This window comes from Macaca mulatta, chromosome 8, assembly GCF_049350105.2.
Source record: "Macaca mulatta isolate MMU2019108-1 chromosome 8, T2T-MMU8v2.0, whole genome shotgun sequence".
Classification (NCBI taxonomy): domain Eukaryota; kingdom Metazoa; phylum Chordata; class Mammalia; order Primates; family Cercopithecidae; genus Macaca; species Macaca mulatta.
In genome coordinates, this window is record NC_133413.1 from 129,733,592 (window position 1) to 129,752,829 (window position 19,238).

The 19,238-nt window shown below is 38.7% G+C and overlaps 1 non-coding gene across 1 annotated transcript; it reads left to right on the forward strand.

Annotated features, from left to right (window-relative positions):
• Positions 1 to 18,844: 18,844 nt before the first annotated feature.
• Positions 18,845 to 18,966, forward strand: LOC114680500 (small nucleolar RNA SNORA32). The gene has a single exon (XR_003732718.2). It is a non-coding gene; the product is annotated as a small nucleolar RNA SNORA32 (small nucleolar RNA).
• The last annotated feature ends 272 nt before the right edge of the window (positions 18,967 to 19,238 follow it).

Genomic DNA, 19,238 nt, shown 5'->3' on the forward strand with positions numbered 1-19,238 from the left:
TAAGCTCTTTCTGGCCTCAGGGACTTTGCACATGCCTTTTTCTCTACTAGAAATATTCTTCCTATGGCCACTTAGATGTTTGTATTGAGGCCTGATGCCTTCTGTAAACCTGATTCATAGATTTCCACCCCTGACATTTATTCTCTAACCCAGCTTAGCTTCTATTACTAGTTATATTAATTACTTATGATACATAAGGCTTAAATAGATATATAAATACAGTTACATCTAGAAGTTATCTACTTACTGTTTCCTGTTTACTGCTTGTCTCTCTGACTAGAATGTAAGCTCCATGGAGTCACAGAGGTCTTTCTTCTTCACTACAGTACACACAACTCCTTACACTGTAATGGACACAAATTGGGAGTGAAGAAATGAACACATGTGCTCAATTTCAACAAAAACCAAACACGCAAAAAGTGCTATGGACTAAATATCTGTGCCTCCCCTCCCACAAATTCCTATGTTGAAGCCCCAATCATCGATGTGATGGTATTTGGAGGTGGGAACTTTAGGAGGTAATTAGGTCATGAAGGGAGAGCTTTCCTGATGGGATCAGAGCCCTTATGAAGATACAACAGAGAGATTATCTCTCTCTCCACTATGTGAGGATACAGACATGATAAAGAAAATGTACATCTACACCATGGAATACTATACATCCAGAATCATGTCCTTTGCAGCAACATGGATGGAGCTGAAAGCTATTATCCTAAGCAAACTAACACAGGAACAGAAAGCCAAAAACTCTATGTTCTCACTTATAAATGGGAACTAAACATTGTGTCCACAAAGAAGGGAATAACAGGCAAGAGGGCCTACTTGTGAGTGGAGGGTGGGAAGAGGGTGAGCATTGAAAAACTACCTATCTCATACTATGCTGATTACCTGAATCATGAAATAATCTGTACCCCAAAACCCCTGAGACATGCAATTTACCTATTTAACAAACCTGCACATGTAAACCTGAATCTAAAATTAAAGTTAGAAAAAAAAAAAAAAAAAAGAGGAACTCATTTACAAACCAGGAAGAGGACCTTTGCCAGAAACCAAAACTGGCACCTTAATCTTGGACTTCCAAGCCTCCAGAACTGTGGGAAATAAATTTCTGTTGTTTAGGCCACACAGTCTATAACACAGATGTTTCTCAGCTTACAATAGGCTTATCTGGACAGGTTACATCACAATAAAACCATCATATGCTGAAAATATCACAAGTTGAAATGTATTTAATACACCTAGCCTACCAAACATCATAGCTTAGGCTAGCGCAATTGGGCAAACTCATCTTACGCAAAGCCTATTTTATAATGAAGTGTTAACTGTATCATGTAATTCATTGAATACTGCACCAAAAGTAAGAAACAGAACTCAAAGTACAGTTTCTACTGAATATATATTACCTCAGTACTATTGTTAAGTCAAAAAATCCCAGGACAGGCCATAGGAAGTCAAGGATCTATATTTTGTTACAGCAGCTCAGGCAGACTAAGAAAGTATATCTTAGAATATTAAATTTGAACGAGACTGTTAGTGACATTTAGCCTAATCCCTTCACTTTACAGATAAATAAGCTGAACTCCAGAGTGATGTTGGTGAACTGGACAAAGTCATGGCTTAAACAGGACTAGAACACAATTCTTTCATTTCTAGCCCAGTGCCGTTTGTTCTATGTCACGGGGGAAAGACGAGAGACAATAAGAGTCATCTTTGTTCTGTGCTTTATACCCTTTTCTTTATTAAGGTTAATGTTTTCAACCTTTAAATAAGTTGCTAGAGGATAGGAACAGTCCTTTTAATTTGCTTAATGCAGCAAAAAGGGAGATAGCTGTATAAATTTTTCCAGACGTCTTGTTTATAGCCTTGAAGTCAGTGTCCAGTAGAATTTAAATTGAATTTAACCTATTTTTAATATTTCAAACCATAGATGGTTCATGTTTTCCATATAAAATCTGCAGTTCCATCTTAGTATTTTGCATTTCCCTCCTCTTTTTCCACCTTCAAGTGGTCTGGCTCTCCCAGGAGTGTGGCAGCCAGATGACAAATGCTCTTCCAAATAACCCCAGGAGTGGTTTCTCCTTCTGTGCAAGGGCTAGGCAGCCAGCTCAGAGAGTGGAAAGAGAAGGGGCTAGAAACCAGGCACCCTAGTTTACAATCCTGGCTCCACCACTAATTCCCTGTGTCACTCTGGACAAGCCGCTTCAACACCCTGGCCATGGTCCCCTGCTTTGTAGAATGAACAATTCAGAATAAAATCTTCTCAAAGCTTTCAGACAGCTCCAGCCTTCTATGGTTCTATTTTCTACACATTAAATAAATCTTTGCACCAAAACACTAATTCATCTTATTTCCTTCTCTCCCATTTATATTTTTTTATATTCCTTCTTCATAAGGTGACCTCCTTAAAGAATCTTCTCCTCTTCTCAAAATCCACATCACTCCTGAGAACATCAATTTCCTTTCCCTGTTTTGCTCTGGCCTTCTCAAGCTGCTGCCTCAGGCAAGGAGAGTCTGTATGTCATGGGGATCAATTACCCAATAGGTAGCCTCAGTACATGCTCCAGGCACCCACAAGGCTAAGATTTCTGGATGTTCCTGAAACATATGAGAGAAAGCTTTCATGACTCCTGAAATCTATCCTTCACTGCCAATGGTAGTCAGACATATACCCAAATATCCAAGAAGAATGAAAACCTTTTGTTCGAAAATATTCCACTCTCTGCTTAAATTGGGGGCACTAAAGTTACTTAACACCATCCTTATCTATGCCAGGGGCCACTCTAGAGACTGGTTGACTTAAAATGCATTATTTCATTCATTTATACATTTAATGAATATGTTTTCAGTAATGACTACATGCTGAGCACTGTGTTATATCCTGGAGACCCAGAAATAGAGAAGATGCTAATCACTGTCCTCAGAAAACTTGGTCCCCCTGCAATGCTGACAAGTAAATATGCAACTACAGTTCAAAACGATCATTGTGATAATTTCCTTATACAGGCTTCACAGTTATTTTGAGTGTTATATTGAAGATAAGTGGGTTAATCCAGGCTTGGGCCTCATGTGAAGTATAAGAAGGGTCCGAAGTGGAAAGGTGGGTGAGTGGTCATTTCATCCTCATGGTGTGGGGCAGTCTTTGAAAAAGCTAGTCACATTTGGGTGGAATCCAAGACCCCACAGTGGTCATTTTGAAATCTCAGGCTAATGGCACACACTCTACCCAGGCTTGTTAAGAACCTCTGAGCTTTACTTAAAAGCTGAAGCTTTCTTTTCACCCCAGCTCTTGATGTTCTGCTATAGGAGATTTATGCTTTTCCATGGAGAAATTCCCTACAGATCCTGAGGAGTTCCTTAGTCCATCTCTCAGCAGAAACGAGAGAGACCTGAAGCCACATTTTCCCCACCAGCTGACACAATGTCCTGTGGCACCACTGAGAGTGTGTGTGGCATTATTATCTCTGTAGGTGATTTGGAAAAGGTGGGGGTTTTGCCTTGTTATTGTGGGGTTGATATTTCAGTTATAATACATTCTAGTTGCCTTTATTCTTTAACTACAATACAAAGTCAGAGGGTATGGTAAACCTTAGGATAATAATAATAACAAATAATTAATAGTTATTGAGCATTGACTACATGCAAAACATAGATTTTTAGTCCTCTAAGTGCCTCTTCTCCTTTAATCCTCCCAATACTCCTATGAGGTACGTACTATCATAATCGTCCTCATTTTACCAATGAGGAAACTGAGGCTTAGAGAGATTAAATAATTTATTCTATGCCACAAAACTAATAAGTGGGAATGCTGAGGTTTTAACTGGAAGTCCAACTGATCATAGCCTGCATGTTTACTTGCTAAGCTATTTGCCTCAAAGCTTTAAAAATATATACTCCTGAGATGCCAATGATTATGGATGCTAAGTAATTTGAAACATTATCCTGATGGTAGAATCAAATTGAAATGTACTTAAAAACGAGCAGAACAAAAACTTCAGATGAGTTGTAATGATGAAATAAGAGAGTTCAAAGATGTGGTCCTACTGTGTGCTACTTTCAGGTTCTTCTGTCCCACCTAACCCTCTGCATCCCCACTCTTCTGGGTATTAATTGCCCTTACTGGCTATTAGAACAAAAGGTGTAGGTGCAACAGAGTAAATGGATCACATCAAAGTGATTCATCCAGATATTCCATCACCAACTTCTTTTCTTGCTCTATTCCAATAAGATAGTTGCTCCTTCAGGCAGGTCTACAGAACTCATCCATCTCAGTTCTAGGTATTTGATTTCACCTTTCCAGCTGCCTAGAGTGCCCTTCATACAGTGTATGGCTATGTGAATTATGACTCATAAGGTCCATTTCTGTCCACACATCCTCTCTGCACCAACACATGAGCATTGACTAATTTGCATATCGGTAAAATTAGCTGGCCAGATAGGTGGGAAATATCAAAGTCAATAGGTTCACTAATCTTATCTGGATCAACACATGAGTTTAGCTACCTTGCATAGAGCCTATTCTAGGAAAGGCATGAATAGCAGCAACCCTGTGACAATCACAGAAATGGAATTCCCTATGATAAAGTATAGAAATCCTAAGCATGCACTCCTATGCTGTCTTAACACATGAATGTTTAACCTCTGGCCAGAAGCTCTGGATGTCAAAGCAACTATCTCTCTCACATCCTTGGTCATACCCAGAGTGTCAGTCTAGCCAGCCACTAGAGAGGGAATGAGAGCCCTTCCACATCTACAGGACTATTCATTAACCATCACACTCACCCATCCGGAGCTGTAAGCACTGAGGCCTTTTACTCCTACCCCAAAATAATATATATATTACACATATGTGTATTAATAGGAAAGTTCGATTTAGGCTGAATTAATTTTACATTGAATATTTTTATTAATTTGAATATAAATATAAATTATTTGAAATGGTTACCTGTGCTGGTTTTCCCTTATTGTAGCAAATACAGTGGAAACAATACAAAACAATTCAATGAAAATCTTAGACTCCCTATAGCTTTCCCATCCTCCTGTGTCCTTTCTGCCAATCATTTACACTACTTTTTCCAAATTTGTCTTTCAGCATTTATGCTGACAGTTTGCTCTGTGTCCAGTTTTATGCACTTTTCTAAATTTTATAATTAAGTTGCATATAAATTTCTAATTTAACCTTTTGGAGCACAAAGCAGACCATTTCGATGAGTATTTATTGAAGGAATAGATACTTGTCAGATATTCAGTGAATGAGAGATTAACCAAATGCTGACAGTGAAGAGAACATGACCACAAAACTTCAATTTTATGGGTGCATAAAGTTGAACTCCTAACCTTCAGCACATGCAAAAGAAAAACATGAATATCATCTAAATTTATAAGTGCACATTAGCCTATACATTTCAGATTTTTAAATTACATGGTAAGATAAGGGTAAACGGGGCTCTCCCCAACTTGCAGGTGGGAACCACAGGCAGAATACAACAGTGATTTGACTGAGTTTTTTCCACTGAATTTCGTTGCCTCTTAAAAATGGCTAAAATATCCACGGAACAACTTTATGCTGATTCACTCAAAAACTTGAAGGCATGTTTCTCATTGTGATTTCTCATTTCTGTTTTGTGATCAAGTATTTTTGTGTCTGCAAGTAAAGTAGAAGTGTAAAATCGATTAAGAAGGATGGAGACGACTGCAAGTCTGATTCTGAGAGAATTTTTTTACCCCGACTACAAGGTAAACCCATTACTTCTTGATGAGGTGTTTTCCCTTGTTTCAACCCTCAAATTTAATACTTACCAAAAAGAAAAAGGAAAATAGTTTTGAGTATAAAATAATATTCAACACACCATAAAGCTGAGGGATGGGAAGGAAGAAGGCAAAAAAATGAATATTTATGGCTACTTAATAGATTTTTTTTAATTCAGAACCAATGTTTTGAAAGTCTGACTTCTGTTTAAGTTACAGAAAATAAATGGGATGTGCTGTGGCGGTGGGTCTACCCAAATGCTAGGCAAACTGCCGGAGCAAGTTGCTGTCTAGTGTGCTTTTCTTCATTGATCGGGTATTAGTGTTATCCACAGCAGAGGAATATGAGAAATCTAAATTTTAGTCAATGATATTTAGCGTAGTGTGGTGGGGCGAATAATTTCCCACACACACCCACCCCCATCTATATCCTAATCCCTGGAATCTGTGAATATGCTACCTTATAGGGCAAAAAGGACTTTGCAGGCATTATTAAGAATCATGAGTTAGCAAGATTATCTTACGTTATTTAGATGGACCCAATATAATCACCATGGTCCTAATAAGAAAGAGGCAGGAGGATAAAGACAGTAAAAGGTGATATGATAACAGAAGCAGTGATTGGAATGAAATGCCTATGAGCTGAAGAATGCTGGCAGCCTCTGGAAGCTGGAATAAGCAAGGAATGGATTCTCTATAGCCCCCTTAGGAGCATCCAGCCCAACCAGAACCTTGATATTAGCCTCTTAAGACCCATTTTGGACTTCAGACCTCCAGAAATGTAAGAGATAAAGCTGTATTTTTTAAAGCTCTATGAGCAGCAATAGGAAACTAGTATAACAAAGGAAATGAATCTATTCTGAGTGCCAATATACTTACCTTCTATTCCAGCTTTGTCACTGATTTGCTATGTGACTCTAAGTATATCCTCTAACCTCTCTGTATTTAGGTTTTCTCAGAAATATAATAGCTAGAAGTAGAGAAGAGATCAAAGCAGAGCTTGAAAACCAGTGGTATATAATTTGGAATTGGCCTGTGAAATATGTTGTTAACACTTTGAAAGACCAAGGCAGGTAGATCACCTGAGGTCAGGAGTTTGAGACCAGCCTGGCCAACATGTCGAAACCCCATCTCTACTAAAAATACAAAAATTAGCCGGCTGTGGGGGTGAATGCCTGTAGTCCCAGCTACTCGGGAGGCTGAGGCAGGAGAAGCGCTGGAACCCAGGAGGTGGAGGTTGCAGTGAGCAGAGATAGGGCCACTGCACTCCAGCCTGAGTGACAGAGTGAGACTCTGTCCCAAAAAATAATAATAATTAAATATATATATATAGCCGGGCACAGTGGCTCATTGCTGTAATCTCAGCACTTGCGGAGGCCAAGGCAGGCAGATCACCGGATGTCGGGAGTTCGAGACCAGCCTAGCCAACATGGAGAAACCCTATCTCTACTAAAAATACAAAAAATTAGCTGGGCGTGGTGGCACACACCTGTAATCTCAGCTACTTGGGAGGCTGAGGCAGAAGAATTGCTTGAACCCAGGAGGCAGAGGTTGTGGTGAGCTGAGATTGTGCCATTGCACTTCAGCCTGGGCAACAAGAGTGAAACTCTGGCTAAAAAAAAAATATATATATATATATACACACACACACACACACACACACACACACATATATACACACACACACACACTTATATATAGAGAGAGAGAGATGAAGCCAGGGAGCCAAGTAGCTGGCTCGGCAGGTCCCACCCCTATGGAGCCCAGCAAACTAAGATCCACTGACTTGAAATTCTCGCTGCCAGCACAGCAACAGTCTGAGATTCACCAGAGGGACGCTCGAGCTTGGTGTGGGAAGGGGCGTCTGCCATTGCTGAGGCTTGAGTAGGTGGTTTTACACTCACAGTGTAAACAAAGCTACTGGGAAGTTGGAACTGGGCAGAGCCCACTACAGCTCAGCAAGGCTACTGTGGCCCGACTGCCAGATTTCTCTTCTCCGGGCAGGACGTCTCTGAACAAAAGGAAGTAGCCCCAGTCAGGGACTTATAGATAAAACCCCTATATCCCTGGGACAGATCACCTGGGGAAAGGGGCAGCTGTGGGTGCAGCTTCAGCAGACTTAAACATCCCTGCCTGACAGCTGTGAAGAGAGCAGCGGATCTCCCAGCACAGCGTTCAAGCTCTGCTAAGGGTCAGACTGCCTCCTCAAGTGGGTCCCTAACCCCTGTGTATCCTGACTGGGAAACACCCCCCAGTAGGGGCCAACAGATACCTCATACAGGAGAGCTCTGGCTGGCATCTGGAAGGTGTCCCTCTTGGAAGAAGCTTCCAGAGGAAAGATCAGGCAACAATCTTTGCTGTGTTGAAGCCTCCACTGGTAATACCCAGGCAAAGAGGGTTGGGCGTAGACCTCCAGCAAACTCCAGCAGACAGGCAGCAGAGGGACTGGACTGTCAGAAGGAAAACTAACAGAACAGAAACGAATAGCACGTCCACTCAAAGAACCCATTCGAAGGTCACCAACATCAAAGATCAAAGGTAGATAAATCCACAAAGATGGAAAGAAACTAGCGCAAAAAGCCTGAAAATTCCAAAACCAGAATGCCTCTTCTCCTCCAAAGGACCACAATTCCTCACCAGCAAGGGAACAAAACTGGACAGAGAATGAGTTTGACGAATTGACAGAAGTAGGCTTCAGATGGTGGGTAATAACAAATTCCTCTGAGCTGAAGGAGCATGTTCTAACCCAATGCCAGGAAGCTAAGAACCTTGAAAAATGGTTACAGGAATTGCTAACTAGAATAACCAGTGTAGAGAAGAACAAAAATGACCCGATGGAGCTGAAAAACACAGCACGAGAACTTTGTGAAGCACATAGAAGTTTCAATAGCTGAATCAATCAAGTGGAAAAAAGGATATCAGTGATTGAAGATCAAATTAATGAAATAAAGAGAGAAGACATGAGTAGAGAAAAAAAGAGTGAAAAGAACAAAGTCTCCAAGAAATATGGGACTATGTGAAAAGAGCAAATCTACATTTGATTGGTGTACCTGAAAGTGACGGGGAGAATGGAACCAAGTTAGAAAACACTCTTCAGGATGTTATCCAGGAGAACTTCCCCAACCTAGCAAGACAGGCCAACATTCAAATTCAGGAAATACAGAGAACACCACAAACATACTCCTCAGGAAGAGCAACCCCAAGACACATAATTATCAGATTCACCAAGGTTGAAATGAAGGAAAAAATGTTAATGGCAGCCAGAGAGAAAGGTTGGGTTACCCACAAAGGAAGCCCATCAGACTAACAGCAGATCTCTCTGCAGAAACCCTACAAGCCAGAAGACAGTGGGGGCCAATATTCAACACTATTAAAGAAAAGAATTTTCAACCCAGAATTTCATACCAGCAAAACTAAGCTTCATAAGCAAAGGACAAATAAAATCCTTTACAGACAAAGCAAATGTTGAGAGATTTTGTCACCACCAGGCCTGCCTTACAAGAACTCCTGAAGGAAGCACTAAATATGGAAAGGAACAACCAGTACCAGCCACTGCAAAAACATACCAAATTGTAAAGGACATTGACACTAAGAAGAAACTGCATCAAGTAATGGGCCAAATTACCAGCTAGCATCATAATGACAGGACCAAATTCACACAAAACAATTTTAACCTTAAATGTAAACGGGATAAATGCCCAATTAAAAGACACAGACTGGCAAATTGGATGAAGAGTCAAGACCCATCAGTGTGCTGTATTCAGGAGACCCATCTCATGTGCAGAGACACACATACGCTCAAAATAAAGAGATGGAGGAAGATCTACCAAGCAAATTGAAAGCAAAAAAAGCAGGAGTTGCAATTCTAGTCTCTGATAAAACAGACTTTAAACCAACAAAGATCAAAAGAGACAAAGAAGGGCATTACATAATGATAAAGGGATCAATGCAGCAAGAAGAGCTAAGTACACTAATTATATATGCACCCAATACAGGAGCACCCAGATTCATAAAGCAAGTTCTTTGAGACCTACAAAGAGACCTAGACTCCCACACAATAATAGAGGGAGATTTTAACACTGTCAATATTAGACAGATCAACGAGATAGAAGGTTAACAAAGATATTCAGGACTTGAGCTAAGCTCTGGACCAAGCAGACTTAATAGACATCTACAGAACTCTCCACCCCAAATCAACAGAATATACACTCCTCTCAGCACTGCATCACACTTATTCCAGAATTGACCACATAATTGGAAACACTCCTCAGCAAATGCAAAAGAACAGAAATTATAACCAACAGTCTCTCAGACCACAGTGCAATCAAATTCGAGCTCAGGATTAAGAAACTCACTCAAAACCACACAACTAAATGGAAACTGAACAACCTGCTACTGAATGACTACTGGATACATAAAAAAATGAAGGCAGATATAAAGACATTCTTTGAAACCAATGAGAACAAAGACCAGAATCTCTGGGACACATACCAGAATCTCTGGGACACATTTAAAGTAGTGTGTGGAGGGAAATTTATATCACTGAACACCCACAAGAGAAAGCAGGAAAGATCTAAAATGGACACCCTAACATCAAAATTAAAAGAACTAGAGAAGCAATAGCAAACAAATTCAAAATCTAACAGAAAATAAGAAATAATTAAGATCAGAGCAGAACTGAAGGAGATAGAGACACAAAAAACCTCTCAAAAAATCAGTGAATCCAAGAGCTAGTTTTTTTTTTAAAGATCAACAAAATAGATAGACCACTAGCCAGACTAATGAAGAAGAAAAGAGAGAAGAATCAAATAGATGCAATAAAAAATGTTATAGGGTATATCACTACTGATTCCACAGAAATACAAACTACCATCAGATAATACTATAAACACTTCTATGCAAATAAACTAGAAAATCTAGAAGAAATGGATAAATTCCTGGACACATACACCCCTCAAGTATAACCAGGAAGAAGTCAAGTCCCTGAATAAACCAATAACAAATTCTGAAACTGAGGCAGTAATTAATAGCCTACCAACCAAAAAAATTCCAGGACCAGACAGATTCACAGCCGAATTCTACCAGAGCTACAAAGAGGAGCTGATACCATTCCTTTTGAAACTATTCCAAACATTAGAAAAAGAGGGAATCCTCCCTAACCATTTTATGAGGCCAGCATCATCTTGATACCAAAACCTGGCAGAGACACAACAAAAAAAGAAAATTTCAGGTCAACATCCCTGATGAACATCGATGCAAAAATACTCAATAAAATACTGGCAAATCGAATGCAGCAGCATATCAAAAAGCTTATCCACCACAATCAAGCTGACTTCATCCCTGGGATGCAAGGCTGGTTCCACATATGCAAATCAATAAATGTAATCCATCATGTAAACAGAACCACATGACAAAAACCACATGATTATCTCAATAGATACAGAAAAGGCCTTTGACAAAATTCAACACCCATTCATGCCAAAAATTCTCAATAAACTAGGTATCGATGGGACATATCTCAAAATAATAAGAGCTATTAATGGCAAACCCACAGCCAATATCATACTGAAGTGCAAAAACTGGAACCATTCCCTTTGAAGACCGGCGGAAGACAAGGATACCCTCCCTCACCACTGATTCAACGTAGTATTGGTAGTTCCATCCAGGGCAATCAGGCAAGAGAAAGAAATAAAGGGTATTCAAATAGGAAGAGAGGAAGTCAACTTGTCTCTGTTTGCAGATCACATGACTGTATATTTAGAAAACCCCATCGTCTCCTTAAAAACCCTTAAAAACTCCTTAAAAACCCCAAAATCTCTTTAAGCTGATAAGCAACTTTGGCAAAGTCTCAGGATACAAAATCAATATGGAAAAATTCAGAAGCATTCCTATACACCAATAACAGACAAACAGAGAGCCAAATCATGAGTGAACTCCCATTCACAATTGCTACAAAGAGAATAAAATACCTAGGAATACAACTTACAAGGGATATGAAGAATCTCTTTAAGAAGAACTACAAACCACTGCTCAAGGAAATAAGAGAGGACACAAACAAATGAAAAAACATTCCATGCTCATGGAAAGGAAGAATCAATACACAAAAATGGCCATACTACCCAAAGTAATTCATAGATTCAATGCTATCCCCATCAAGCTACCACTGACTTTCTTCACAGAATTGGAAAAAAACTACTTTAAACTTCATATGCAACCACAAAAGAGTCTGTATAGCCAAGACAACCCTGGGCAAGAAGAACAAAACTGCAGGCATCATGCTACCTGACTTCAAACTATACTACAAGGCTACAGTAACCAAAACAGCATGGTACTGGTACCAAAACAGAGATATAGATCAATAGAAGAGAACAAAGGCCTCAGAGATAACACCACACATCTAAAACCATCTGAACTTTGACAAACTGGACACGAACAAGCATTGGGGAAAAGATTACCTATTTAATAAATGGTGTTGGGAAAACTGGCTAGCCATATGCAGAAAACTGAAACTGGATCCCTTCCTTACACCTTAAACAAAAATCAACTCAAGATGGATCAAAGACTTAAACATAAAACCTAGGACCAAAAAAATCCTAGAAGAAAACCTGGGCAATACCATTCAGGATATAGGCATGGGCAAAGACTTCATGTCTAAAACACCAAAAGCAATGGCAACAAAAGCCAAAATTGACAAGTGGGATCTAATTAAACTAAAAAGCTTCTGCACAGCAAAATAAACCATCATCAGAGTGAACAGGCCACCTACAGAATGGGGGGAAATTTTTGCAATCTAGCCACCTGACAGAAGGCTAATATCCAGAATCTACAAAGAACTTAAACAAATTTACAAGAAAAAAAAACAAACAATCAGCCGGGTATGGTGGCTCACGCCTCTAATCCCAGCACTTTGAGAGGCCAAGGTGGGAGGATCATGAGGTCAGGAGATCAAGACCATCCTGACTAATGCAGTGAAACCCCATCTCTACTAAAAATAAAAATCTGTTAAAAAGTGGGCAAAGGATATGACCAGACACTTCTCAAAAGAAGACATTTATGCAGCCAACAGACATATGAAAAAATGCTCATCGTCACTGTTCATTAGAGAAATGCAAATCAAAACCACAATGAGATACCATTTCATGCCAGTTAGAATGGCGATCATTAAAAAGTCAGGAAACAACAGATGCTGGAGAGGATGTGGAGAAAAAAGAATGCTTTTACACTGTTGGTGGGAGTGTAAATTAGTTCAACCATTGTGGAAGACAGTGTGGCGATTCCTCAAGGATCTAGAACTAGAAATACCAATTGACCCAGCAATCTCATTACTGGCCTTTTACCCAAAGAATTATAAATCATTCTACTATAAAGACACATGGCACACATATGTTTATTGCAGCACTGTTCACACTAGCAAAGACTTGGAACCAACCCAAATGTCCATCAATAATAGATTAGATAAATAAACTGTGGCTCATGCACCCCATGGAATATACTATGCAGCCATAAAAAAGGATGAGTCCATGTCCTTTGCAGGGACATGGATGAAGCTGGAAACCATCATTCTCAGTAAACTATCACAAGAACAGAAAACCAAACACTGCATATTCATAATCATAAGTGGAAGTTGAACAATGAGAACACATGGACATAGGGAGGGGAACATCACACACTGGGGCCTGTCATGGGGTGGGAGACTAGGGGAGGCATAATATTAGGAGAAATACCTAATGTAGATGATGGGTTGAGTGCAGCAAACCACCATGGCACATGTATACCTATGTAACAAAACTGCACATTCTGCACATGTACCCCAAAACTTAAAGTATAATTAAATATATATGTTGTAAATTTTTTTGCAATGTGTTTAAAAGTAGAGACTAGTTACAAACTCTTACAGATGAAGATTTTTTATATATCTTATATATAAATAAAAGACATGTGTGTGTGTGTGTGTGTGTGTGTATATATATATATATATATATATATATATATATATATATATATATAAAATGTCTTGGAAATACAAAAGATTTGGCAAAACTGAACCATTTTCCTCCAAGGCAAGAATCTTCCAGTGTTAACTCTCCCCAGTTCCCACCTAGTCAGCCTCACACTTTTGATACCTTTCTACCCCCATGATTCCAAATTGTAGCAATGGGTACTCATAACCTCTGCACAGCATGATTAACTTCTACATTCTATACTTTTATCATTATTTTGTATCAACAGTCAGAGTCATAGAGTAATGCAACTTATGTTGCAGTAAGCAGAATTCCAAAATGCAACCCCTGCGAAGATTTTCTACCCTAATTCCCAGGACTGTGAAAATGATTATGTGAAGATATTTTGCAAATGTAGTTAGAGGTTACAATCAATTGACTCTGAGTTAGTTGAAGGAGAAATTACTCTAGCAGGCCCAATCTAATCACACAAGTCTTTTAAAATTGGAGTATTTATCTGACTGGTAGCAGAAAGTAAAAAGATTCCACATAGGGAAAGGATTTGTTGTGCTGTTGCTGGCTTTGAAGATGAATGGGGGCACTGCAAGCACCAGTCTTGAGGAGCTGAGAGTGACCTTGGCTGAGAGTCAAAAAAGAAAGGGACCTCAATCACGCAGCTGTAAGGAACTGCATTCTGCCAACAGCCTGAATGCCTTTGGAAATGTATTCTTCCTCACAGCCTCCAGATAAGAGCCCAGCACAGATGACACTTTCATTTCTGCCTTTTGGGACATTAAGGAAGAAGCCCAGCTGAGCTTCCCTAGACTCTTCATCTACAGAGATAAGCTAACACCTGGGTCTTGGTCTCAGCTGCTAAGTTTATGGTGACATGTTCTAAAAGCAATAGAAAATTGATACATACTATAGAAGATACAATCGAGAAACATTTTATCCTTGCTGCCAAGATGGAGAAGTAGAGGAATCTGTCATCTGGAGGAATCTGGCTATCTCCTAAGACGTCTAAGTGGAATCTATTAAACGAGAAAATTTGCCATATTTTAGCATCTACAGTCTGAGACTTGTAGGCTCAGAAACATGTTTACTTTCAATAAACTTAGATGTATCTCGGGGAAGACTCAAATCATCCAAGCTCTTGGTGCTGATGTATAAGATGAAAATATCTTGTAATGATTCACAGTGACCTTGGTAAGACTCAAGGTAACTAAAATACAAATGGCATCATGACCACCAGTCATTTGGGAAATAGAATTGTAATTCCACTTACAAACCACACTTTGATTAAGGTTCTTACAGTTAAAACTTTGGGTACAAATTATAAATTCCTTGAATTTAAATTCCTGGGACAAAGGGTAAGTACACATTTTTGGTTTTGATGAATATTGTCAAATTGCTTTCCAGAAAGATGGTACCCATGTATAACCTGTGGTACATAGAGGTGTCGCTTCCAAAATTTTATCAGCACTGGTGATCTTTTCCCCAGATGTATGGAAATATGATTGCCAAATAAAAGTTGTATGTATATAAGTGTACAGCATGATGGCTTGATATATGTATACACTGTGAAATGATTACCACAATCAAACTAATTAACATATCTATCACCTCATATAGTTACATTTTTTTTATTATGGTAAGAATACTTAAGATATACTATTTTAACAAATTTCAAGCAGACAATACATTACTATTAACTATAGCCACCATGCTGTACATGAGGTCTCCAGAGCCTACTCACCTTATAACAAAGTGTGCACCCTGGAAATGGAAAATCGCTGGTGATTTTTTTAATGTTTGTCAACTTAAAAAGCAAAAATTATATTTTAATTGGCAATTTTTAAATTATTGATTGTAACTTTTTTCATATTTGTATCAGTGATTTGTCCTTTTTTGAAATGGATATTCATGCCCTTGATCCATTTTTTGATTGGTTTCTCGATATTTTTCATCCTAACTTACTGAAATATCTCACATGTTAAGAATATTAACACCTAGTAAAGAGAAAAGAAAAAAAGAAGAATATTAACACCTAGTCATATACTTTGCAAATAGCATTACAAGTTGTTTTTCTCTTCATTCATTAATATTTTTAAATAGGGCAGGTTTTTTCTTATTTTTCTAAGAGCGTGTCTTTCATCAATTCCCTTTTTTGGGTGGCATGCTTAGAAAATGTTGCTACAGGCCAGGCGCGATGGCTCACGCCTATAATCCCAGCACTTTGGTAGGCTGAGGCGGCCGGATCACCAGGCCAAGAGATCAAGACCATCCTGGCTAACACGGTGAAACCCCGTCTTTACTAAAAATACAAAAAATTAGCCGGGTGTGGTGGCGGGCACCTGTAGTCCCAGCTACTCCAGAGTGAGACAGGAAAATGGAGTGAACCGGGGAGGCGGAGCTTGCAGTGAGCCGAGATTGAGCCACTGCACTCCAGCCTGGGCAACAGAGTGAGACTCCGTCTCAAAAAAAAAAAAAAAAAAAAAAAAAAAAAAATTGTTGCTTCCAGGTCACACATTCATCCCTCCCTATTTTCCTTTAAAATTTGATGGTTGTATTTTTTCCATTTACACATTTAATCTATCGGAATTCATTTTACTATATGATGTTTGATAGGAATATAGTCTATTTTTCCAAATTGCTAGCAAGCTCTACCAATACTGTGTACAGAATAAAGCGAAAACATCTTAGGATCTAATATCTCAGAGTTCATGCACACAATATGGTAGACATTTGGCTATTTTTCTCCCAATGGTGGTGCCCCCTTCATTCTCATGTACCCAGTCTCCTCATCCATCTCCTCTCCTTCTACTAAAAACTGCTCCCAGGAAAGTGTCTTATAAACTCATTTTCAATAAGGCACTGACACTTATAATTCATTTAAATCCCCAACTATTGAATACCTTCCATTGGTCAGGCTCTAAGCTAGGCCTTCTGGGATACAGGACTGAATCAGCCACAGAGTTTATCTTAGAAAGGTGTATTAGTTTGGTGGTAAGATACACAATCAAAAGCAGCAACAGTTTTTAGGTGCAATAATGATGATAATATTTACAACAATTTGTTAAGTACTCACCATGTGCCTCTCAGTGAATGAAGTGCTTCATAATCATCTCATTCGACCTTCAGGACAATGTAAGCACTACATTCTCATTTTTCACCACTCATGCTCCATTTATGAGTGGTTAACGGAGCAAATGTTTCAAATGTTGAAACTAGCATGGTGCCATTTTTAGTCTAAGCCACAGTTGAATACAGTATATAAAATTGAGCCACACAAAGAAATTGATTGGAGTCAATAGGGTGAGGGAAGAGATCTGTAGGTCACCTCTGCTAGTGAGACCCAACCTTGGATGACCTGCAGATGTTAAATGCTGCATGCAAAACAACTGCACAGAATTCAGAGAATAGGCAGTGCTGGATGGGGCCCTGACTGTTGATGTACTGGAACCTTTCCTTCAGCTGACTCGTATGGTACCACTTAGAAATAAATCCTTTTGTCGGTGATAGAAAGAATCTCTTGCTTAAGTGGCAAATGATTGGAGCTGTTCATTTTGAGGCTTTTGACCAAAACACAAAAGACAAAGAGCAACCTAAATAATCTAGGAGAAAAGGCATGCACAATTCTAAGACTGGGATCTAACTCCTTGATAGCCAGTCAATGATATGATAGGATAAATGTTCCATGAGTTTGGATTGAGGATCTTCTATGGTTCCAGTATGAACCCAGTGTTGGATGACTGGATGATCAATGGAACAGACATAAAAATGGGAAAATAGGAAGAGGAGCAGAGGAAAAAATAATGAATTTAGTTTTATAAATGTGGTTTGTACGGTATCTGTGGCCACTGAGGTAGAAATATCTAGGGGGCACAAGTAGGAATGGCTTTCAAAACACAGAGCTGGATTAGAGATGTAAATCATTATCCAGAATGAGCACATAAGGAGAGAAAGAAGGAGTAAGAGTAAACCACAGAAATTGCAAAAATTTAAAGGAAGAGCAAAAGAAACACTCTTTCAAAGAGATGGAAACAGACACAACAGAGAAATATTTTTAAAATAATAATGAGAAAAAGGGCTGTCAAGGGAACAAATGGAAATGAAAATTTCAAAAAGGAAGAAAATAACCAAAAATTTGTTCTCAAGACATTTTATTATTCATATCTTAAAAATCCGATTTCTACTTTATTACCTACAAAAAAATAAATTTCAGGTTGATGAAAAACTAAAATATGAGAGGCACTGATATAGTTTGGCTCTGCGTCTCCACTCAAATCTCATCTCTAACGATAATCCCCACGTGTTGGAAGAGGGGCCTGGTGGGAGATAATTGGATCATGGGGTTGTATTTCTTCCTGCTGTTCTTGTGACAGTGAGTGAGTTCTCATAAGAGCTGATGGTTTTAATGTGTGCCACTACCCGCCACCCCTCCTGCCACCATGTAAGATGTACTTTGCTTCCCTTTCACCTTCCACCATGATTACAAATTTCCTGAGGCCTCCCAAGCCATGCAGAACTGTGATTCAATTAAACCTCTTTTCTTTATAAATTACCAAATCTCAGGTAGTTCTTCATAGCCATGTGAAAATGAAGTAATAACAGTCACTACTTAAGAAATTCTAGAAAGAAAATGGCTTTATAAATTGTAAATATGAGATACAAGAAATCACCAGCTACATGGATGAGTTGATTTGTCACAATAAAATTTAAAATACATTTTCAAAAAAATAGAAAACAAAAGCATAAATTAAAAGACAAGCCCAAGACTGGGAAAAGATACATTTAATGAATGTATCAAAAAGATTGAGAATTTAAAATATATAAAGAACTCACACACACACACACACACACAAAATTAAAAACAAAATAATCAATAGAAAAGTCGTCAAAAGATATGAGCAGAAAATATATAAGAAAATATGAATTGCTAATATAAACATTTGAAAAACACTTTAAACTTCAATGAAATGAACAATTTAAGCAATGAGATATTCTTTCACACTCATCAGATTCGCCAAACTATAAAACAATGACAGTGCCCATTGCAAGGAGGTAAAGCAGTGTTTCCCAAGCTGGACACTTGTCACTGGGGCCAGATAATTCTGTATTGTGGTGGATGTCCCGCACATTGTAGGATGTTTAGCAAATGGTAATTACCAAGATTTTTAGAATGCAGTTTCTCATTTACCGTGGACATGACCATAAAATAATTTCCCACTAGATTTTTTTATCTGTTACCTTGCTAGCAAGTAGTCTGTTGGGAACATTTTATTAACTCTTTATTAAACTGCTACTTGTTTTGCTTCCATTACCTAGATGAGCACTATCCAATAGAAATACAATGCAAGCCACAGGTGATTTTCTAATAGCTATTTCATCGGTAATCAATGAGATTTTGCAACAGCTACATTTCAAATTCTCCCTGACAAGAGTACATGCACAGATCTCTTGAGCCTTGCAAATGTGCTTTGCCTGGTGAATACACATTATAACCTTTCTGGGTTGCTAATAACCAAGTGGTTTGTACATAGTGGAGCTAAC